Source organism: Lissotriton helveticus, chromosome 6 (assembly GCF_964261635.1).
Source record: "Lissotriton helveticus chromosome 6, aLisHel1.1, whole genome shotgun sequence".
Lineage (NCBI taxonomy): Eukaryota > Metazoa > Chordata > Amphibia > Caudata > Salamandridae > Lissotriton > Lissotriton helveticus.
In genome coordinates, this window is record NC_136067.1 from 876,249,159 (window position 1) to 876,273,810 (window position 24,652).

Sequence of the window (24,652 nt, forward strand, 5' to 3'; positions counted from 1 at the left end):
AACGCTGCAGATAACTATCCTAACAAATACAAGAATACAGAACTCAAACATAAAGATACAACTAAGAAAGTAAGTATAATGACTCACTAAATTAAAAGCTAAAATCCAAATAAATGAGGACATTTTTTAACTAATTATACATATCTCCTTTCTATGTTTTACTACCACTACAGACAATTCGACAGACAACAAACAGAGAAAAATACTCAGAGAACGAAAGATACACAAATCTAAGTAAGTATGTTCAACATCTTCATTAACTAGTAACATGTTTAAAATGAAACACTGGTTTACATTTCTAAAACATAGGAAAATTTGTATTTCAGAAACGACTACATAAGACTATACTACAAAAGAACAAACAACAACATTATACAATCAAAAAGAACACTTACAAAGTAAGTACCTCCAAATACAAAACTAAGAGTTAAAACGCCAAAAACAGCACATGTTCTAATTAATAACAAATGTCTACTTTTTTCCCCTCCTAAAACTACAGAAAACTCTACTGTCAAAAACAAGAAAATAAATTACCAATTCACAAAGATATAACAAAATAAGTGTGTATATATAATAACGAAAGTAACAGATAAAATGTTAAAAACCTAAAGACATGCTAACATTTCTAATAAATCTTTTTTTTTCCAGATACTACCACAGAATACTCTACTAAGAAATAACAGACAACTCTACTCCAACGTCCTATCTAAAAGTAACAAAGTAAGTATATTCACAAGTTTTTTTAATATCCTAAAGTTATTAGCAGCCAATTTTATTGAAAAATTGGCCCTGAAACTCTAAAAATCTACAAAAGCAAATCATTAAAATTACTCTTATTTTTACCTTACAGATCAGAGACAAACAGAAAACACAGTCAACAACCGAAGAATAAAGCATATCAAAATATTTCACAGATTTGAACAAATTGTAAGTATATACTAAAGTATTGTTTAATTAATCATTTTTATACACAAACATTACCATTTACATAACTAATAAATATATCTCTTTTTTTTGTTGAAAATTTTTATTGAGCGGAACAGAAACCAGGTACAGGACGGATAAAAACCAATCTTTACAAAAATGGAGAAGAAATCAAAAGAAAAATACAGCTTCTTCTAAAAAAAAAAAAACAAAAAAAAAAAAACCCACAAACAGTCAGGCAATCCATATAGCTATTACTTGGTAGAAAAAAGAAAAAAAGAGATGCAAAGTCCATATTTTGCTTTTCCAATCTAAAGTGCAAGTATACAAACCATTAATACGTTTTTCACTTTCTAAAGTGCAAGTAAAATACAGTACAATACAATCTATCCAATAGAAGCAAGTTGCAGGATGAGTAAAAAGCAGCCTCCTTTTAACACCAAGAGCAATCAATATAGCTGTTAATTCACATACCAAACATATATGCACAACCCATAAATTACTTTTCGATTCTAAAGTGTATGTGGAAAAACCATACATTAATTTTCAATTACTACAGTGCTAATGCAATACAATACGGTACAGACCGTCGGATTCAACTAAACCTCTGCTATTTAAAAATGCAAATATAATACAGCACTATACCAATTTAACAGTCCTAAAGTGCAAATGCTGAAGAACCCTAAAGTGCTCTATAGCCCAAAGTGCTAGTGCATACCCACCCATTATATTCAGCTTGCCCCAGCCTTGAGACTATTTAATACTCCTGGTTTAAGCTCGCAATTAAGACCCCCTTACATCCTTCAAATTCTCCAAATAGTGCCAATGCCTTTCAAATCTCCTAATAGCCCCTACTCTGCTTGAATATGCTTTCTCAAAATTTCGTGCCCTTCTCATTTTGTTAAGCCATTTCAGGTGTGATGGGGCTTCTTTAGATTTCCAATTTTGTAGGATTAAAGATCGTGCAACTGTGCAGGAAATAAAAATGAAGGTTTCCTCATCATCTTTGAGCCACCCTCTATTATGACAAATCCCAAAAAGGGCCATTTCGGCTGAGGGCAAAAGTGCTTTCCCCAACGCAGCCTCAATGTCTAGAAAGACCGTCTCCCAGAAACGCTTCAAGTGGGGGCAGGTGTAAAAAATATGGAGCCAGCCACCCTGGCCGTCAGCTAGACATCTAAAACATTTATTTCCTAACTCAGGAAACCTCTTTCCCAACGCTTCCGGAGTCCAATATGCTAGCCAACGAGACAAAAAGGACATTCTCTTAAAATTAGCGGCACGCAATGACCTATTACCCAGCCGACTAATCGTTTCCCAATCTTTACGTGTTAGGTTGCATTGTGTTAGGTCATTAATTTTATCTAAATGGCTATCTATAATTGGGAGTTGTCCTTCACATGAAAGCTTCTTGTACCAGTTTCCTATCCCACAACTTTTGGCTTCATACAACAATTTCATCATCCCGTTTGTTGAATCTAAATGATCCCCTATATTATTCCGTAGAAAATGTGCAATTTGTAGATATTCAAGAAGCAGCGAAGACCCGGGAGTACTTACTCTACCCAGAACTTCTTGCCATGTGATTATTCTATCCTGGACAAAGAAGTGCCTTATCTCCCGAAATCCCATTCTTTCCCAGTTCATTATGTGGCTACTGCTAATTTGGAGGCCCAAACCGCCACATTCTCGAATGCTTAGAAACTGAGAAGCTGAGGAGCTAAGATTTTTTTTAAAAAAAGACTGTAGTCTAAATACATAATCTTTAATAGTCTTGTATCTTGTCCTTTTCGGTAGCTTTGCCACCTTTAAAAATACCTGGACTTGTGAGTCAGCCTCCTGTACCATTTTTTCCAAAAAGAAGCTATCATGATTATTCTTTGATCCTATCAGGCCTGCCACTATGTCAAGAAAGGCCGCTTCATAGTATGTTTTTATATGTGGAAGAGCAAGACCCCCCTGTTCAGCTGATAGTTGAATTACAGATAATTTGACCCTCGAAGCTTTCCCACCCCAGATGAAACTCCTAATCAAAGATTCAATTTCTTTAAAAAAGCGGGAATTAAGTTTAATTGGAACGTTACTAAACAAAAATAATAATAAGGGTAAAATTGACATTTTTATCAGTGAGACTCTGCCAATCACTGTGAGCGGGAGAAGAACCCATTGGGCAAGGAGATTCTTAATTTTATTTTTCATCCTCACATAGTTTAGCAGGAAAAGCTGATGGAGATCACTGGTAACATATATGCCTAAATACCTTACAGGATCTTGCTTTGAGGCCTGTACACGTAGCCAAGATGGAAAAGAACTAAGGCTGGTATTCAAAGCAAGAACCTCTGTTTTCTTGGCATTTATTTTATACCCACCTATTTGTTCATACGCTTTAAATTCCCTTAGAATATTTTCTATATTTCCTTTATCTGGTTTCAGATATAGGATGATATCATCTGCGAAAAGTTTGAGTTTCGCCATCCCTGGAATGGGGGGGGTGATAACAGGGTTATTTCTAATCTTGATCACAAGGGGTTCAATAAAGAAAGTAAAAAGTAACGGAGACAGCGGGCAGCCTTGTCTCGTCCCACGATTAATTTTGATTGAGCCTGCCTTACTTGAGTTTATTATTACCTGTGCTGAGGCATTTTGATAGATATTCTGCAACATTACAATTACCTGCTCCGGAAACCCGAACATAACCAAGGAGTGGAACAGCGTTGCCCAGTTGACAAGGTCGAACGCTTTTTCCGCGTCAACCATTAAAATACATGCTGGGGTTAAATTTATGTTAAAATAATCCAAAGCCTGAATCAAAAATTCCGTATTTGAAGCCATTGAGCGGCCTGCTATAAATCCTGACTGGTCGTTGTGGATAACTTCTTGTGAAGCGCACACAAAACGGAGAGCCCAGATTTTCATAAGGATTTTATAGTCAGAATTTAGCAGGCTAATCGGTCGGTAGGAATTAATGTCCTCAGGATTTTTATCTTTTTTGGCAAAGGATATAATTGTGGCTTCTTTGAATGCTGAGGGTACCAATCCTCCTAGTTTTATATGATCGTATAAATTCTTTAAGGGAATTAAGAGATCTTTTAGAAACAATTTATAAAATTCGATTGGAAACCCATCTTGGCCACAGGCCTTCGCCCCAGCCATTGAATTAATAGCCAGTGCGATTTCCTCTATAGTTATTAAACGTGCCATTTGCTCAACCCGATCGGCTGAAATCTTTGGAATTTCTATATCCTCAAAGTACTCCTGTATTTGATCTAGCCCTGAAAGATATTCAGTGGAGTATATTCGTTTATAGTGGTCCAAGAAGGCCCTTTGAATTAAATCGCTCTTGACAATTTCTTGGCCATTTAGGGGATCTTTTATTTTAATTATTGAGGCAGATTCCTGACGTTTTCTTACGGAATTTGCCAAGAGCTTCCCAACCAATTGGCTGTCCTCATAGACTTTTTGTTGATAAGTTGTGGAGCTATTAATTTCCTCGAGAAGAAAAAAATCCCTTAGTTCCGCCTTTGCTTGGACCAATTGATTCGGGCATAGCTGTAGTTGTAAAACATATTCTTTGTCAACCGCCCTTTGCAATGTTGTTATTTTCTGTCTCCTCTCCCTGGCCACGACCGAGGTATAGGATATTATTTGGCCTCGAGCTGCCGCCTTGAATCCTTCCCAAACTGAGAAAGGTTCAGCTGTACCCTCATTGATTTTAAAATAGTCCGTAATCCACTCTCTAAAAGCTGTAACCCAGTTTTGATTCATGAGCAGGGTACGGTCCAGCTGCCACCTAGACTGATCCCTGCTCGCTACTCCCAAGCCCACCACGAGTTCTATCTTCCCATGGTCTGAGAAGGGGTTTCCTCCTATCGAAGAGGCCAAAATCTGGATGGATCTTGAAATAAAAAAAAAATCGATCCTGGATGCTGTTTGGAAGCGATGTGAAAAGCAAGTGTAAACTTCGCTTTCTGGATTCAACGTACGCCACGGATCTATTAGTTGGTATTCAGCAATGAAGGAGCCCAGGGCCTTTTTAGTATTAGGTTTTAACTGTTTTTTGTTCTTACTGGAGGTGTCTCTTTTTATGTCTTGTAAATAGTTAAAGTCACCTCCCATAATGATCTGCCCAGGAGCCCCCCTCAAAAGGTCATTGATTTCAAGAATACTAGATACCTCATCCACAACCTGACCATAGTAGTTAACAAAGTTCAATACTTTTGACAGAATTTTAACACACACCCAGAGCCACCTCCCCCTGGGATCCCTTCTAATCTTCACTTCTTCCCAAGGAATTCTTCTTGACAAGAAGATAGCCACACCTCTCTGTGCTACTCCGGCTGATGCAAAAAATGCATGCGAGAAATATCTTGGGAGGAATAGATTAGGGGTATTGGACTTTAGGTGGGTCTCTTGGAGCATTAAAACATGTGGGTTTTGGGATACTGCCCACTTAATGAGAGCGCCATATTTCTGTTTATTCAACACCCCATTGGCATTCACTGACAGGATACTACATTTAATCATTTCCATCAAGACATTTTTCGCTTTTTTACTCCAAAATCCATTTTTAATTTCAGTCCCTGCCTAGCCCTTCCGCTCTTTTTTACTGCATTTTGCCCCCCAGCCCCCTCCCCCTACCCCAAGGAACCCCTCCCCTGGGATGTGTATCTTCCCTTCCTTCCCACGCAAACCACGTCCCCCCTCCCCCCTTGTGACCTGGGTGTCTTCTCATCACACCCTGCAGGACCCTGTGAAGCCCCCCCCCCCATCCGCAAAACAGTTAGTACGGTACATTCATGAAATGCAAATTTATATAACACCCCCCTAGAAAAAGCGTTCTTGAGGCTAGGAAAAACCCTAGCTTATATCCAGATCTCATAGATTGCTATACTTGCAATGTTTTTTCTGACACTAGTTAAACCCCCTGTAACCGGCTGCTATTCCTTAAGCTCTAGCAGTTGTCTGTGATGAGATCTCTTTGAGGAAGGATTGAGCTTCCTGGACGTCCGAGAACATATAAAATTTACCTTTCACAAGGACTTTAAGTTTGGATTGTTGCGCGATTGACGCTTGAGCGCCATTTGACTTAAAGAGATGGAGAATTTTCACAAATTCTTTTCTGCGGCGCGCCGTTATGGCTGTCATGTCGGAAAAAATTCTACATTTTATTGTCTCTGTAACCGAGAACTGTCTCTGTTGAAATGCTTTTGTGAGAATTTTTTCTTTGATTCTATAGTCCGCGAAGTTCATTAGAATAGTTCTCGGGAATGCTGAATTTACAAATCTCTGTGCCGGAACTCGGTGGGCTCTCATAATAGTTAAGTCCCCTTCAAATTCGGGAAGGACATTTCGATGGATGAACGAGTTGACCCAGTGCAGCATGTCACCCTCTTCGAGACCCTCAGGGACACCTACTATCCTTAAGTTTGATCTTCGTGAGTTATTCTCAAGTTCATCAAGCTTAATTTCCAACTTTTTCTCAAGGTCGCTTTTTTTACTTGCTGTTTCTCTGGCCTCTATATTTGCTCTATTTGTTTGGTCCTCCAGAGCTGATATTCTCTCCTCCGCCTCTTTTAATCTAATAGGAAGGCCCAACATTGACTCTTCAAATTTTTCTAATCTGGAGTGCAGGGCGGCTATCTCGGCTTGTTGATTCACCTTAATCTCGCGGATCTCATCAAGAATTAAATTCAGCATCTCGCGGATATCCATTTGATAGCTCCTACCCTTATCCAGATTGTCCATACTCCCTTTCTGAGATGGAGGTAGTGGAGTTGCAAATGCTGATTTTGAAAGAGCAGGGCCCCCTGAAACATCTTCTTGCAGTGGTGTTGAAGGAGACTGATTGAATACTGCTTCTGACCTTAGCTCCTCCCTCAAACTTGTCTCTGCCTCTGCCTCATTCCCAGGAATTCCATTAGTTTGGTCGAGCCTGCCAGTCTCTTCCACATGGTTTATCAGAGGAGAGTGTAGTCTCTCAGGTAAATTTAAATTTAAAGAGTCTGTGTGTGCCTGTTCTAGCTCGATTGTGGGAGGTGAGAGAGGCATTGAATGATTCCCTTCCAGGGGGACAGACAGCATTTGTGGCGTAGGAGGGATTTTCTTTTCAAACAGAGGAAAGGTTCTTTTTTCTTTTATTCCACTCATGCTATTCTCACTTGGAAGGGGCCCGGTTTCTGCTCCCACCACCACTTTTTCTATAGGGCTGTTTCCCAAGGCACCATTTGCACAACTTGCCACCCTGGTTACCTCTTGCACCTTTTCTTTTGGCGGGGAAGTTAAATTGACTAGAGAGTCATCATCCGAACTATCCATCTTTTTCTTGAGGGGAGATCGTATTCCCTTCTCCCTTATTGGCTTTCGCTTTTTCCTTCGCCTTAGCCGCCATTCGGGCAGCTTTCCTGGCTAGTGCCAAGCGAGTTTTACTTTTCAGACGGGCTGAGTTTTCCATCTTATCAGCTTTTTTTTTCTTTTTACCCCCACCGACTCAGTTACTGGCTTGATTGCTTATTTGCTAGGTTACTTCTGAGCCGTGCTCACTTTTCCCCTTCTTTCTTCCCTTTCTTTCCCCTCCCCTCTGTTTTGTCTTCTTGGGTTTTGGAGATAAAGAGAGGAGAAAAAAAAAAAAAAGGCACTGGGAAAACGACTTCTTTAGTGCAGCCTCCTCCCTATAAAGAGCAAAAGACCACCGAATTTATTGGAGAATTTGTGGCAGGCAGTGCTGTCTTTCTGCGATCCAGGCTTTACTGGCAATTGAGGCTCCCCCTCGCTCAACCAGTTCGAAAAGCGTTTCTAGGATTCAAAATCTTCAAAGACCCTCCTGGGGCTGCAGAGAAAACAGTGCCAGCACGCCTCTGCAGCCTTTACGCTTTTGCACCTAGAGGACACCTGCAGTCGCAAGGGGGGAATTATTGCCGAGCCTCCTCAAGACAGCGTCTCTCCCCGACTGCTTCTGCAGACGGTGCTCACCTTTTCACAGTTTTATTTCACCATCGCCGCCGAATTTCTTTCTTTCTTTTCACTTTTAAAGCAGTTTCTTTCTCGCCGCATTTACTGCTGCCCATTTACTGCTGCCCATCTGCCGAGTTAGGACGGGTTGAAGCAGACACCCGTGTTCAACATCATTCCGCCATTGCCGAGGGCGGGGTCACAGGTCCTGACGGCTATCCGGAGGCGTGGAGCACCGGAGCCATCCCCGCTTTAAATATATCTCTTGTAGATTTACAAACAACAAAATGACTGAGGGAGCAGAATTTGTGACCAGCCAGAAAGGAAAGCTATTACTCTGCTACATGGGTTACACTTATACCCAGGAGAAACAATATGGGTTGAAAGTAAATTGGAAATGTTGCAAATATTATTCTAACAAGTCTTATGGAAGGGCAACAACTAGAGAAGCAACTGTACTTTATACAAGGGAACACAACCACCCACCAAACATAACAGAAATAGAAGTTAGAACAGCATAAGAAAACATAAAAGAAGCAAGCACAGGTTCCCAAAAACCAACCAGTGTCATATTAAAAGAAGAAATTCCCAAAATTCCTAAAACAGCAACAACACAGATGCCAAATGTTCGTGCACTAAAAAGAACTATAGCACAAACAAAAAAAAGTACTACTACTACCACAACACCTCCAAGAACATATAGTGATATAAGTTTAAATGCCAACCAAACCATAACTCTAAACAAACAACCATTTATCATTTACGACAATGAAAGCAACGATAAAAGACTTATAATTTTTGGAACAAATCTTAACTTAATAAAACTTCAGCAAACTCAATATTGGATGATGGACGGGACTTTTAACATTTGTCCCAAACCATTTTTCCAATTATACACCATACATGGCCTATATAATAACTGCAACATACCTCTTCTTTATGCACTACTACCAAATAAAACTAATTCCACATATATGGAATTATTAAATATAATCAAACAAAAAACTAATGACTATTCCCCAGAAAAAATAATCCTAGATTTTGAACAAGCAATGCTTTCAAGCATATTGAAATTACACCCCCATACCTGCATTCAAGGCTGCTACTACCATTTAAACCAGTGTATATGGAGGCATCTACAAAAGACAACCTTAAGTATAGAATATGCAACAAACTCATCTTTTGCATATCAAATAAAAAAACTCATTGCACTAGCTTATGTCCCAGAAACAGACGTAGCAGAACACTACAACATTCTAATAGATAGCCCCTTTTATAAACAAAATGAAGCAAAACTGAGTCCATTTTTGGACTACTTTGAAGACACCTGGGTAGGCAGACTCCATAGATCTGGCCACAGAAGAAATCCTAAATTCCTAATACCCTGGTGGAACGTTTACAAAAGCACCTTAAACGGAGAATCTAAAACAAATAACACAGTGGAAGGTTGGCACAATGCCTTTATAAAATCAACTGGCAGAACTAAACCAAGTTTAGAAACATTCATTAAATGCCTTCAAAAAGAACAAAGCTACCAGGAGTTTAGAATGGAACAATCCATTACTGAACTAGTCCCTAAAACATCTAAACAAACCAAACAAATGCACAAATACCTAGAACAACAAGTAAAGTTATACCCTAGTACTAAAGGAATTGAATACCTAAACTTAATTGCCAAAACACTACTCTAAATAAATAATACCACCAAACAAGTACATAAAAATGGAACCTAAGCAATTAAAACAACATCAAAATCTTTATTTTCAAAACTCTTAAATGTATGCAATATATTTCATATTTTTTGACATAAATATGCACACATTACATACAATGCATTACTATAACACAGAACCAAATTTATAAATACATTACCCACCCACAAAATATAAAAAAAAAAAATAACTCACCATGCATGTCGACAATCCAGGAAATCCTTCTCCCCCAAAATAATCCAGGTAGTGTAAAATGTTCCCAAAAACAAATGCAAAATTGCAAATGTACCAAAAATCGATAATCCATCCAACGAAGATCCTTTGGAAAACCATAAAAATCCCGAAAATTGTTCAAAAATAAAATAAACGCTCCAGGAAAACCGAAAAGTTTGAAGAAGTGTTAGAAATGCAGTAGTTAATAAAACTAAGAAACACTTCCTTAAAAAAATACGCTCCTTCCGAAATGGCAAACACCTAGAACAGAAACATATAAAACATACATTCCCACCCACATAAAACTACACATAAACAACTACTAACATTAGTATTAACATTATATTCCTAATACTTATACTTTAAACATCTATATAGTAACTCTCCAAACAAGCCTAAAAAACGGTAAAACTACGTGTACCTACCACACGTAAATAAACAATAATACATCCTGTAATACCACTCACTTAAATCTAACAACAATAAATATCACCACACTAGTCTCAAAAATAACATTAAATACACATAAAACATATAAAACAAACCTTACCTTAAGCGACGTTAAGTTTCTCCCAACCGCGAGCTGCTCTCCGTCCAAATGACACAAAACGACCTAACCCGGTTACAAAATAAAAGACCCAAAAGCAACAAAATAGTCCATAATGACAAATATATTAATTACTCTGTGTAAAATGACCTTCAATATTTGCAAAATTAGTACAATATTTAACACAATGTTTTTTTTCTCCTTATATTAAATAATTATGAAATATGTAGTAAAACTGTAAAAATAAATATAACAAAATGTTTAATATTAATTTAAAATATTTGAAAAATGTAATGTAATGTTACAAAATTTTGTTATGACAATTTTCAAAATGTATATAAAGTAACCTATGTTAAAAATAAAATGTATCGAAATACATTGTTTAAATAATTAATACTAATATATTAAATATTAATATTAATACAATAATTGCATTTACTAAGAACATATGTAACACTATAAAAATGTGATATGACATTAAACAATACTATGTTTTATTTTTCTCATGTAAAATTTTATTTTACATTTATATAATGTTTTTGTTTCAAAAATATAAATATTTCACAAATGTCAATAATATATGTTGAAAATAATTTACTCAGCAAATGATACAATACCTAATAAATTTATGTTGTTTGAAAAAATGTATAAAGTGTGTGTTTTACTATTAATATCATAAAAATGTTTTTTTCCCATACACAAAATATAATATATATTATTTTATTATACATAAATCAACAACTCTTCCCAAATTAATCCACATATATATCAATTAGTTACTGGACACTAAATAAATATAATTTACTATTCCCACTCCAGTCTACATTAAATTGAAGTAGGTGCTGGACACTAATTAAATATAATTTACTATTCCCACTCCAGTCTACATTAAATTGAAGTAGTTGCTGGACACTAATTAAATCTAATTTACTATTCCCACTCCAGTCTACATTAAATTGAAGTATGTGCTGGACACTAATTAAATATAATTTACTATTCCCACTCAAAACTGACCCAGAACCCTAAAAATACCCCTTTACCCAAAAACTGACCCTGAACCCTAAAAAGACCCCTATAACCAAAAACTGAAAACTGACCCCGAACCCTAAAAATAGCCCTTTACCCAAAAACAGAAAACTGACCCTGAACACTAAAAATACCCCTTTACCCAAAAACTGAAAACTGACCCTGAACCCTAAAAATACCCCTTTACCCAAAAACTGAAAACTGACCCTGAACCCTAAAAATACCCCTTTACCCCAAAACTGAAAATTGACCCTGAACACTAAAAATACCCCTTTATCCAAAAACTGAAAACTGACCCTGAACCCTAAAAATACCCCTTTACCCAAAAACAGAAAACTGACCCTGAACCCTAAAAATAGCCCTTTACCCAAAAACAGAAAACTGACCCTGAACACAAAAACATACCCCTTTACCCAAAAACTGAAAACTGACCCTGAACCCTAAAAATACCCCTTTAGCCAAAAACTGAAAACTGACCCTGAACCCTAAAAATACCCCTTTACCCAAAAACTGAAAACTGACCCTGAACACTAAAAATACCCCTTTATCCAAAAACTGAAAACTGACCCTGAACCCAAAAAATACCCCTTTACCCAAAAACTGAAAACTGACCCTGAACCCTAAAAATAGCCCTTTACCCAAAAACTGAAAACTGACCCTGAACACTAAAAATACCCTTTTACCCAAAAACAGAAAACTGACCCTGAACCCTAAAAATACCCATTTACCCAAAAACTGAAAACTGACCCTGAACACTAAAAATACCCCTTTACCCAAAAACTGAAAACTGACCCTGAACCCTAAAAATACCCCTTTACCCAAAAACTGAAAACTGACCCTGAACTCTAAAAATACCCCTTAAAAAACAAAACCATATAATTTACTATTCCCACTCCAGTCTACATTAAATAGAAGTAGGTGCTGGACACTAATTACATATAATTTACTATTCCCACTCCAGTCTACATTAAATTGAAGTAGTTGCTGGACACTAATTAAATCTAATTTACTATTCCCACTCCAGTCTACATTAAATTGAAGTATGTGCTGGACACTAATTAAATATAATTTACTATTCCCACTCAAAACTGACCCAGAACCCTAAAAATACCCCTTTACCCAAAAACTGACCCTGAACCCTAAAAAGACCCCTATAACCAAAAACTGAAAACTGACCCCGAACCCTAAAAATAGCCCTTTACCCAAAAACAGAAAACTGACCCTGAACACTAAAAATACCCCTTTACCCAAAAACTGAAAACTGACCCTGAACCCTAAAAATACCCCTTTACCCAAAAACTGAAAACTGACCCTGAACCCTAAAAATACCCCTTTACCCCAAAACTGAAAATTGACCCTGAACACTAAAAATACCCCTTTATCCAAAAACTGAAAACTGACCCTGAACCCTAAAAATACCCCTTTACCCAAAAACAGAAAACTGACCCTGAACCCTAAAAATAGCCCTTTACCCAAAAACAGAAAACTGACCCTGAACACAAAAACATACCCCTTTACCCAAAAACTGAAAACTGACCCTGAACCCTAAAAATACCCCTTTAGCCAAAAACTGAAAACTGACCCTGAACCCTAAAAATACCCCTTTACCCAAAAACTGAAAACTGACCCTGAACACTAAAAATACCCCTTTATCCAAAAACTGAAAACTGACCCTGAACCCAAAAAATACCCCTTTACCCAAAAACTGAAAACTGACCCTGAACCCTAAAAATAGCCCTTTACCCAAAAACTGAAAACTGACCCTGAACACTAAAAATACCCTTTTACCCAAAAACAGAAAACTGACCCTGAACCCTAAAAATACCCATTTACCCAAAAACTGAAAACTGACCCTGAACACTAAAAATACCCCTTTACCCAAAAACTGAAAACTGACCCTGAACCCTAAAAATACCCCTTTACCCAAAAACTGAAAACTGACCCTGAACTCTAAAAATACCCCTTAAAAAACAAAACCATATAATTTACTATTCCCACTCCAGTCTACATTAAATAGAAGTAGGTGCTGGACACTAATTACATATAATTTACTATTCCCACTCCAGTGTACATAAAATTGAAATAGGTGCTGGACATAAATATAGGAAATGTTTAATTGTTATATATGAAAAAACTTCTAATATTATAACAGTTTTAAATTAAAACTAAAAGACTATAAAACAAAAATATTTTTTAAAAATATTATATAAAATATATATATATATTTTATCATTTTTATACAAATCTAAATATTTAATGTAGAAATTTAAAATTTACAAATCAAATATCAAAATGCGAAATTTAAAAATTTTAAAATAAAATGTAACAATATTTATAATTATTAATACATATATTTGTAAAATTGTTATATTTATTTAATAAAAATATATGTATACATTTTTTTTAGATTTTTTAATTTGTTATATATTGTATTATATTTCTAATGATTATATATGTATTAATAAATATATAATCTATATTTTGGAAATTTTATGAATACATATATTTTTCAAAATCTTTACATATTTTATTTAAATTTCTAAAATCTAATTTGGATTTTTTATTTGTATTTTGTAAAATTTATAAATTTTTTATATTAATTATATATATATTTAAATTATATAATAAATATTTCGCAATTTTTTTTAATACATATAATTTTCCAAAATTGTTAAATATTTTTTTTTAATTTCGAATTTCTAAAATCGAAAACTTTTAAAACATTTTAATATGTTTTTTTTAAATTTTATAATCATTATATAAATATATAAATATTTAAATTATATAATCAATATTTCGAAAAAAAAATGTATACATATATTTTTCCAAATTAGTTAAATATTTTATTTAAATTTCGAATTTCTAAAATCGAAAATTTTTGAAATTTTTAAAATTGTTTTTTTACATTTTATAATCATTATATTAATATTTATAAAAATATATCATATTTTAGAAATATAATTTTTTTTAAACATATATTTTTAAAACACTCCCCACCCTTATCCCCTATAAACCCAATAACCCGCTCCTAAAAATATATATGTATTTATAATTATTATAATATAAACAATATTTCGAAAAAAAATGTAATACATACATTTTTCAAAATTTGTTAATTTTTTTTTTTAATTTCGAATTTCTAAATTCGAAAATGTTTCCAAATTTGTTACATTTTTTATTTAAATTTCGAATTTCTAAATTCGAAATTTTTTTAACATTTTAAAATTGTTTTTTTAAATTTTATAATCATTATATTAATATTTAAAAAAATATATCATATTTTAGAAATATAAGTTTATTTAAACATATATTTTTAAAACACTCCCCACCCTTATCCCCTATAAACCCAATAACCCGCTCCTAAAAATATATATGTATTTATAATTGTTATAAGATTAAAAAAATTTAAAATATTTTTTGTTCAATAACATTAACTGATTTCAATAAAATATTAACTTAATATGCATATTTTTTACTATTATTTACTATTATACGTTTTTTTTTTAATTCGATATTTTGTCTTCCGATATAATTACTTTCGATATTATGATAAACATACTATTTACGATATTTTTGTATACGATATTTTTTAGTTCGGTATTTTTGACCTACGATATTTAATGTTCGATATTATGTCAGTTCGATATAATAATTTCGATATTATGTCTGATTACCGCTGGCATTAATGCGTCCCTAAGTCAGATCACAGACCAAACTTTGTGGCCCCTGTGAAAATGTTGCCGAGTATCCATGCACTATGCAGTACCTGGAACATTTCTGAAGGGTACCCTCAGAGATGCTCCAGTGACCGCACAGCAGACAAATGGGGAATTACTTGTATGAAGGTGCACTCTGTTATGCAATAACTAAAGCATATCTGAATCATGCGTAGCAGACTAAACTTCATAATAGTAATTCTCTATATGTACTTCGCGTCTAATCGGCATGTATCCAGTAGAGACCCATGACCAAGACTTGAGAAAGCTCCAGGCTACCAAGCCATGGAGTGCAGCACGTCTTGGCTGAAGCTTTCAAAACATGAAAAAATAAAGCAAATGCCTGCTTTATGAAGAGCACCGGATTATGCAATTAGTATTTTTATTAGCTACTTATATAGTGTAATATTAACAACAACTGAATGGCTTCATTTTCCTAATTGGTAATTGTGAGTACTGGGATAAGGAGATCCTAGTACCCACGCAGTGTGACACTACTATTTCAACAGTCTGGATATAATTTCTTTATTTGCAATAAATAACAATATGCTATCCTCCATTTTGCCACCCTCTGCTATCCATGTTGCTCTCTTGACCCATGGCGGAACCAGTTTCCCTAACTTTCTTATAGCCTCATCTGCCACCTTACATGGGTCTTTGAACGCTTTCTCTAAGTTTCCTACACCATTCTTAATAGGGGCTGCAGTTTGCTCAGCAAGCACAATCGGCGAGGGTATACTTGCAACACACTCACTCTCTGGTAATTTTGCGGCGATGGACACACCTCCAGCACTCACTCTTAACTTTTTAGGCCTCATATAGATTTTGCACCCTTTTCTTATCCTTCCACTCTTTTCTTTCTCGTCCTTGTGGCTTTGCAGAGATTGGAAGGGGGTGTATGAGTTTGTATATTTCAGGTAATAATACATCCTTCATTTTCCATAATTGATACAAATTCTGCTTGATTTTCCTGTGATGTGTGTTGCGCTCACTCTCTTAAGAGGTAGGTGCTCTCGTGCCTTTAGTGGCACGAGCGGGCCTGTTTCCAGGAAAAGATTTAGCAGGTGCACCTCCAAATTTCAATTGCACGTTGTTTGAAATCTTGACCTTTGTCGTTACTTCCTCCACAATCCATGTATTCAAAGGCAGAACATTTCGTCTTTAAGTGATCCAATCTGCGGCGTAATCTGCAAATTACAGGTTGCACTAGATACACAAGAGAGCCTTTGTTGAGGCCTCTTGTGAAAGTGACAGGTGTTCTGCTCCTAAACTACCTGCAGAGTTAGATTGAAGAGTAACCTTATATTTTCGTTTGACGCAAATATATAGTATTTTGTGATTCCCCTCTAACTTTTACAGACTACTAGTCAAGAAAATCTCAATCAAACCTAACTCAATAAAGACGTTGTGCATATTTAATGTTATCCTAAATTCGGGTAGTTTCTGAAATTAGGGCTTGTTCTTTAATCAGTGGTGGTGCTGTCTCTCATCCCCCTCCTCGATTTCTCATCCACAAGGAAACACCAACATGTCTCAATGCCTAAATACAGCAGTGGCGGCTGGTGTATTTTGAAAGTGGTGTGGCAAAAAATGTTGTACTTGGGCTTCTCCCCCGCAAGAAAGTTTTTAAAAATGGATTCAAATGGTGGCTTTTACACCACTTATTTACTGCAAATTGAGGCCAATGTAATTAAGGGTGTGGTTCAAACAATTAAATTAAAAATCTAATCCTAGCATAGTGTGCCAACTGACAATTTTGCTGTCTATTTCTACTATTGCCTCCAGATATACAATACAACAACTGGGCCCTACTTCCACTCTATGGTGTAGGTCTCCTAGTCTTGCTGCTGATGGCCACAACGCGCTCTTTCATCAAAAGTCATCCTGATACTAAGGCAGACTATGGACAAAACGTGAAAAGACACCCCCACCAAACTCAATCATCCAAAGATGGAACAGCACAGCCACAGGCCCTGGTGTCTCCCTAGAGTAGAGGTTAGTTTATGTATTAGATGGGTTTCTAGTAAAACAAACACTCCTCCCTTCGTGTGCTGCTTGAAACCAGGAGGAAGTCCTCCATACCAACTGGACTTACCAGAAGAACCGTGACACCGCAGCCCGCATCTGAAAATTCTCATCCCCTGCTCTCTAGCCCTCACACTACGTGGGGCTTATCACATCTGCACCCTCTGGCTCGCTCATACATGACACCCCAGTAATCCTTCTTAGAGCTCTGGAGAGAGAGGAACAAACCGGACAGTCAAACAAACACTGCACAGCCGGCTGTGGAGGAATACAGGTATCCCCAGGCAAGGTGCAGCCTAGCGGGTGGTTGAGGCAGACTTCGGGCAAGAGGTGGAGGAGGCCGATGGCAGGATGTGAGTGGGCTTGTTGCAGGAGGTGCAGCAGCTGGAGGCACGCTACCCGCCTCTAGAGGTGACAACACTAACTTGGTGACTGCAGAAGGCAAACCACAGGGTTTCGAGCAGGTAGACTTGAGGGGAGGAATAGCTTGTCTGACCACTACAGGGGGAGGCAGTGCAACAGTGGTAATCACAAAATGAAAGGGCCCCGTGAGGAATGTAACGAGGGGACCTCAGCCTTTCATATCTCATAGATATTCATTGGTGTTGAGCTGAATGGGCCCTCCTTGTGCTCCAGGGACTGCAGGGGCTTGTGTTATGCCTCTCGGGGAGGGTTAAGCAACCTGTGGGTGCCAATAGGAGACAACCTGTAGGAGCCACTCTTTTCTGTGTAGACCAAGGCCTAGGCATTTTCTTTGAAGTTTTTTTTTTATATAGCGTAAGCTATCCCGGCTGAACATGGCTGATAGCCAGAAATCGGTCCTAGGATGCTTGATTCCGGTCCAGGAAAGACATGGCTTGGCAGTTCGGGCTGGACTGTTCCCATGAGGCACAGGGTCAAGGCTGATTTGCATATGGCCATGTCTGAACTGGGGTGGTGTGGAGTGCAAAAAAACTATGGATTTAGGCCCAGATCTCTGTACTGGGGTGAATGTATGACATTGTTCTGCATTCTCTCCATCAACTGTTGCTTTGCATTTGTCACCCATCTCGCCCCTGCACACTAGCTTTCCCTGAAATACAGGGCTCTTTTCCAGTCCCTTTAGGAAAGTTCACAGTAAGCTGAGGGAGAATGGGATAAGTGGAGATTTTGATGAACAACAAGGCAAAAAGAAGCACTCTCCCATGCCATGATGACACCCCTCCACTCATCTCAATCTTCTGCACCACCGCAGGACCCTTTTTTCTCCTCTGCACAGCTTTAGGCAATCTCTACTACAGTCTACTTCGCAGGCCGATGTCAAAGCGGATCAGGCTGGATACAGCCACTAAGCTTCTTTGTCGGTCTTAAAGACACCATCCTGGCTTTATATCAATCGATTGACCTTAGGAGGCACTCATTCCTCACTTATTTCTTACCTGGAAGCCCCACGTGTGCTCAAACAGGATATATGACGTTACAACGCATACTTTTACCACGCCTACCATTACCACGCATTTTTTACAACGCATGATCCATTACAACGCATACCATTACAACGCATGTATTTACAACGCAGGTACCTTTACAACGCATACCATTACAACGTAAGTATTGGTAAGTATATAATATTTTTTAAAATGTAATTTAATTAAAATTAATTTAATGTAATTTAATTTAATATAAATAATTTAATTTAATTTAATTTAATTAATGTAATTTAATTTAATAAATTTAATTTAATGTAATTTAAATTTAATTATATTTAATTTTTACCCTATACCCCTTTACCCAAAAACCCAAAACTGACCCTAAACCCTAAAAATACCCCTTTACCCAAAAACCCAAAACTGACCCTAAACCCTAAAAATACCCCTTTACCCAAAAACCCAAAACTGACCCTGAACCCTAAAAATATCTCTGTACCCCAAAAACCCAAAACTGACCCTGAACCCTAAAAATACCCCTTTACCCAAAAACTGAAAACTGACCCTGAACCCTAAAAATACCCCTTTACCCAAAAACTGAAAACTGACCCTGAATCCTAAAAATACCCCTTTACCCAAAAACTGAAAACTGACCCTAAACCCTAAAAATACCCCTTTACCCCAAAACTGAAAACTGACCCTGAACCCTAAAAATACCCCTTTACCCAAAAACTGAAAACTGACCCTGAACCCTAAAAATACCCCTTTACCCAAAAACTGAAAACTGACCCTGAACCCTAAAAATACCCCTTTACCCAAAAACTGAAAACTGACCCTGAACCCTAAAAATACCCCTTTACCCAAAAACTGAAAACTGACCCTGAACCCTAAAAATACCCCTTTACCCAAAAACTGAAAACTGACCCTAAACCCTAAAAATACCCCTTTACCCAAAAACTGAAAACTGACCCTGAACCCTAAAAATACCCATTTACCCAAAAACTGAAAACTGACCCTAAACCCTAAAAATACCCCTTTACCCAAAAACTGAAAACTGACCCTGAACCCTAAAAATACCCCTTTACCCAAAAACCCAAACTTATAATATTTTTAATAAAATGATATACTTACCAATACTTACGTTGTAATGGTATGCGTTGTAAAGGTACCTGCGTTGTAAATACATGCGTTGTAATGGTATGCGTTGTAATGGATCCTGCGTTGTAAAAGTTGCGTGGTAATGGTAGGTCGTTGTAAAAGTTGCGTTGTAAAGGTTGTATACCGCTCAAACAGCCAAGGAGGAAAGACCCAATCTTTAGACAAGGAAACATCACCTACCTATCCCTACTGTGCCTGTTCTATCTTTGGCCCACACCCTGGACCTGGAAACACAGAGCGAGGAGTTCCAGGTATCCCAGACCGCCTGGTAAAGCAAGTGCATGCTGGTGAAAACTGATCTTGAACATAACAAACATAATAATAGAGCTGTTTTAAATGCAGAATAGAGATAGCTTGTCAATGGTAAAACCAATCAGTGTTAGGGTTATTTCTTCCACCACATACAAGAGTTACACTCAGAGTCTTGTTAATCACTATCACCAACCAGCAATAAGTAACAAGCATTGGCATTGCCAATAGGTCTCGCCTTTGGGGCCTTATAAGTGTTTAGTTATCCAGCACAATATCCTTGGTGCAACAACATCACGTGTTGCTTTGCTAAACATTTATAAGGTCCCAAAGGCAAGGCTTATTGGCTATGCCAATGCTTGTATTACTAAAGCACCCCGGCTTAACACCTCAGAGGCAGGATATAAATAACCTCCCGAGATGTGCCAATGACATCACTCTACTGAGCATCAAAAGTAATTACTCAAGGTAGTCAGTCAAACTGTAACTGCGGACGTCCGGTATCTGGACAGCAGTTTATCCTAGGCAATCTGTCTTTCTGTACATTTACAGAACTATGAGTCATGGAACACAAATTAACTCTTACAGCTTGCCATGCGCCCACAACTGGACCCTGCCTCCAGCCTGGGCACAGGCCAAGATGTTTATGTGGGGATGTGAGGAGGGGTGCAGGGAGACACTTTCTATCCCGGCTGATTAAATAACTGTGTTTTGCATGCAAGTGGGTGAATAACGGACCTAGCACCCGCATTTCATTTCCCACAACCCTTCAACGGCCTGTATTCCGGGGTTATAAGGATGCAGATGCTGGGAGGGGTGCAGGGTCGTGCTCCGGAAGCATTAGGGGCGGTAAGCTTTCATCCACTCTTCTGCTGGGTTGCAGGCACCCTGGGAACAGCCAGTTTCGCAGAGCAGCTTACATTGTGGTACCCAGGTATGAGGGCAAAGCGTGGCAGGCAGATGTAAGCACGCCCCAGCTCCATTAGCGGGATCGCCACAGACCGCGTACGTAAGGCTCACCAGGCCTCAACTTGCTGATAGGTGACTGTAAAGATATAGGGAGACCCTTGGTACGCCACGTCGGCCAGAAATGTGTATTTCCGGAATGGCTTGTCGGGGTTGCCCCACCATGTCACCCCATATTGTCCAGCTGCTGTGATTTTGTGTGGAATTCCCGAAGGTATCTACAGAAGGAACACACTAGATACGTCATTGCACAGAGCTGTGTATCGGGCAGACCAGCAAACACTGCAGCACCTTCTGTCCGCGCCATGCTACCGCACGGTTTCAAGGAGGCACAGTGCCGGTGTGAGTAGACCTCTAGCCGCTAGACCGAGACAGGTCTCCCCAGTGGATCCTTGGGTCCCGCAGCTCTTGAAGGTGTTCATTCCTCGCACGTCACACTGGCCTCCCTTAGACTCGCGCCCTCTGCTTTTGGTTACACGCAATTAACGAGCCCACGAGTGGTGCGCGCGCCACCGCAAGCAATCTGTTTTTAATTATCGCACCCGTGTCTGGGCACGATAATTGAAAACAGATGTGGCCTGTGCGGGTAACCGCAAGCAATAGGCTGTGGGCGGAGCAAAGGCAGGACTTGCACCCGCCTTTGCCCAATTGCATGCTGTCTTTCTTAGAAAGATGCACGCAAAGTCCAATAGCCTATTACACAAACAAAAACACACGACCGTGTGGTGAGCTTTCTCAAGCCCTTACATAAAGTCGAGCAGAGCAGCGCATGCGCGCTGCACTAAGCTCGACCTAAAATATCATGGAACTTGTGAAACTATTCAAATTGAGACGTCACCGATCAAAGTATTGATACTCAGCCACAGAGTGCGCTGTGTGCCCAGTACGGAAGTGTGGTGAGCGAGCGTTCGGAGCTCTTGGTGATTTTGGATTGATGGGCCCACTTTATGGCTTTGTATAAATACTTTGTTGGTGATGACTCAAAGTGAGGATTATATTAAAATATTTTGGAATTGTATTTTATTCAGCGCTGAAGAAGTTGAGGCATATTGGCCTGTGCGAAACACATGTTAGTTAGAAGCGTGTTTGTTCATTCGAGAAAGTAAAGAACTACCTCTATACCCTTCAGCAAAGAGAATCTATGTGTGTTCATCCTTAACGTTCACAGTGAACGTAATCAATTTGGACTGTGTTTTGGAATTTTAAAGAGGTTTAAGGTGGCCACACCTTTCACCAATTGGTGCACATTGAGGAGTTTTGTTGCAAAATTTTAAACGTGGAGGTGTTGTGCACCGACATATCTGCTCTGGCTACCTTTTTGACTTACTTAGCTTTTAGTAGTATTTAAGACATATATTTTTGCTATTTTTATATTTTACTTTGTGTGTACTGCCTCCTAACTGATTTGGAATGTACTTCAGCGTTCACTGTATTCCCCATTACTTTTGTGTGGTTAAGATTGGCCAACGCTACCAAAACAAGGGACACCATTGAAATCCTTTAGTGAACCACAGTACAGATCAGGATTTTAGTGTTAGGAACACCAGGTTAAAACGCACTACGCACCTGGTTCTGATTCTGTCCCTATTCCATAATTATAGAAGGCTGGGTGTAGTGCTGTGAAGCGGTAAAGTGTGAAAGAGGGGGGCAGTGGGTGGGTTAGAGAAACTCAATTATCAGGGATTCCGTAGTGCACCAAGCATCAATAGGTCATCACAAAAAAGAGAAAATAAATCAATCCTAGTGAGGTTTATGTGGCTGAAAATACATGCTGCCCATGGAGGTAATATTCAGGAAGAAATGGAGGGGTCTGAGTAGAGGGTACTGTTAAACTTATACGAGGGTGGGGTGACATATTTTGTCAGACAGGACTGGGGAACCAAATGCAGCACAAGCAAGAATGCTCAAACCAGCCCTGATCCCTTCATCTCTTCCTGCTCTCTCTACCTATCCATCCATCGATCTTCTCTTTCGCTCTCCTTGTCCCCTCTGATTGCTTTCTCTCTACTTTCTCCATCTCTCCCTCTCTTTTCCCCGAAGCCTCCCCCTGCCTGCTGCAATTAGCCTAGGGGAGCTGTGGACAGAGGCAACAAGAGGTCCTGGACTTTCAAAGACGGTCTCCAAGGCCTCCAGCCCACCAGGGAAAGGGCCAGTGTAATAAAATACCTGATTAGCCATGATTGTGATGGGGGCAGGGTCAGTTAAATTTTGTAAGAGATCGTTTTATTGCAGTAAAGGTTGAAGGCAAGGCAGAGTGTGGTTGCTAGAAGATTCTGGGGCATATTTACAATGAAGTGGCGAAGCATGGCGTTAGTCTCCTTGGCTTAACGACACGCTGCACCACTCCTCAAACGCAGGGCTGCACCATATTTACAACAGTATGATACAGCCCTGCGTTTCCCCCGGCGCTGACACTAAATTTAGCAGCCTAGTGCCAATGTAGGCACCATCATGCAGGGGTGTCTGTGTTGAGGGGGAGATTGTTTATGTGCTGGAGGGTGTCCCTTCCTGTACATAAACAATATTTAAATGAAGTTTTGTCACTTCCATGTGTGCTGCTAATGCAGCACACATCGAAGTTACAGAATGTCATTTTTTTTAAAGATTGTTTATGTGCAGGGAGGGTCACCTTCCGGCACATAAACAATCAATGGCAATTTTCTGTTCCTATGTGTGCTCACAATGCAGCACACATGCAAACAGCAAAAACAAGGAGAAATGAAGCATTTCTCCTTGTTTCGCCATGTTAGACAAGGTTTTCCCTGGTCTTAATTTTGGTGCGGCCTCCTATTTATGCCACCCTTGTAAATAGTGGACAGCATTAAAAAGGAATGGGTGTTGCGGCGGAACGCCCACCACAACACCTATTGCCCTCCCCTTTCACGCTAAGTGCAGTATGAAAGAGTGCCTTGTTTACAAGGCAGCTTTGAGCCACGCTAAGTGGCTTAACGTTGCCTTGAAAATAAGGCGAAGCACATATCGCCACAGGAACGTCACTTAAAATGACGTTTCTATGGCGACCAGGGCTTGTAAATATGACCCTCTGTTGTTTGTGAGATCATGCGTAGGCGAAAATACGAGAGAGGTTGGTTGTTCCAACAATCTGTAGATTGGTACCTGGCAGATTTAATAAGGGGGAGAATGTGGGTAAGGCCTGAGCTGCCCAGTCTCGGCGTCGTCTCAACATCCTCGGATTCTGGACAAATCACTTCATCACCTGCAAAATAAATAAATAACTAAATTTTAAAAAATGAAAGAGTAATGTAACTGGGGCTCATCTAAAGCGCTCCAATATCTTCGGGTCGAGTTCGCGCTATATAGAATTGCAAAATAATAATAATGATGGGAGAATGCCACCTACTGTTCTTAATACTCCTGGGTAGTGGAAATAATGTCGGAATGTCACAGAGGGCGAGAGTTCCAGTGTGAGGTGTTGTTTTTACAGATCTGCCGTGGCTGCGTGCTTTGTGCGCCACGACCTACCTGTTCTGTTCCTCGTGCCCACTGACAGTTGATGCGTCACCCGCACGCACAGTTCGCGCGCCTCCAGCCAGGCTCGCGCGCCACCCAGTCTCTCATGCGGAGTCGCCGTGATGCACTTGGCAGCACACCGCAGCAGATGCTCGTGTGACAGCTCGGCGCTCTGCATGAAAGGGTTCATGAGCTCTCAAGCACGGAGCCAAGCCAAGCATGTGCCGGGGGCCTCGGCTTGGAAGCGGAGGGCGGAAAGAGGTGGGGGCTCCGCAATCTGTACTGTGTGCA

General features: G+C 38.8%; 1 long non-coding RNA gene across 1 annotated transcript in view; it reads right to left on the minus strand.

Moving 5' to 3' along the window:
• Positions 1-24,380, minus strand: part of LOC144761567 (uncharacterized) — a 224,087-nt gene extending 199,707 nt beyond the window's left edge. Inside the window, exons 1-2 of the long non-coding RNA XR_013595791.1 lie at positions 24,252-24,380; positions 24,008-24,107 (exon numbers count right to left, since the gene is read on the minus strand). This is a non-coding gene — a long non-coding RNA (uncharacterized LOC144761567). The remainder of the gene's footprint in view (positions 1-24,007; positions 24,108-24,251) is intronic.
• Positions 24,381-24,652: the final 272 nt, after the last annotated feature.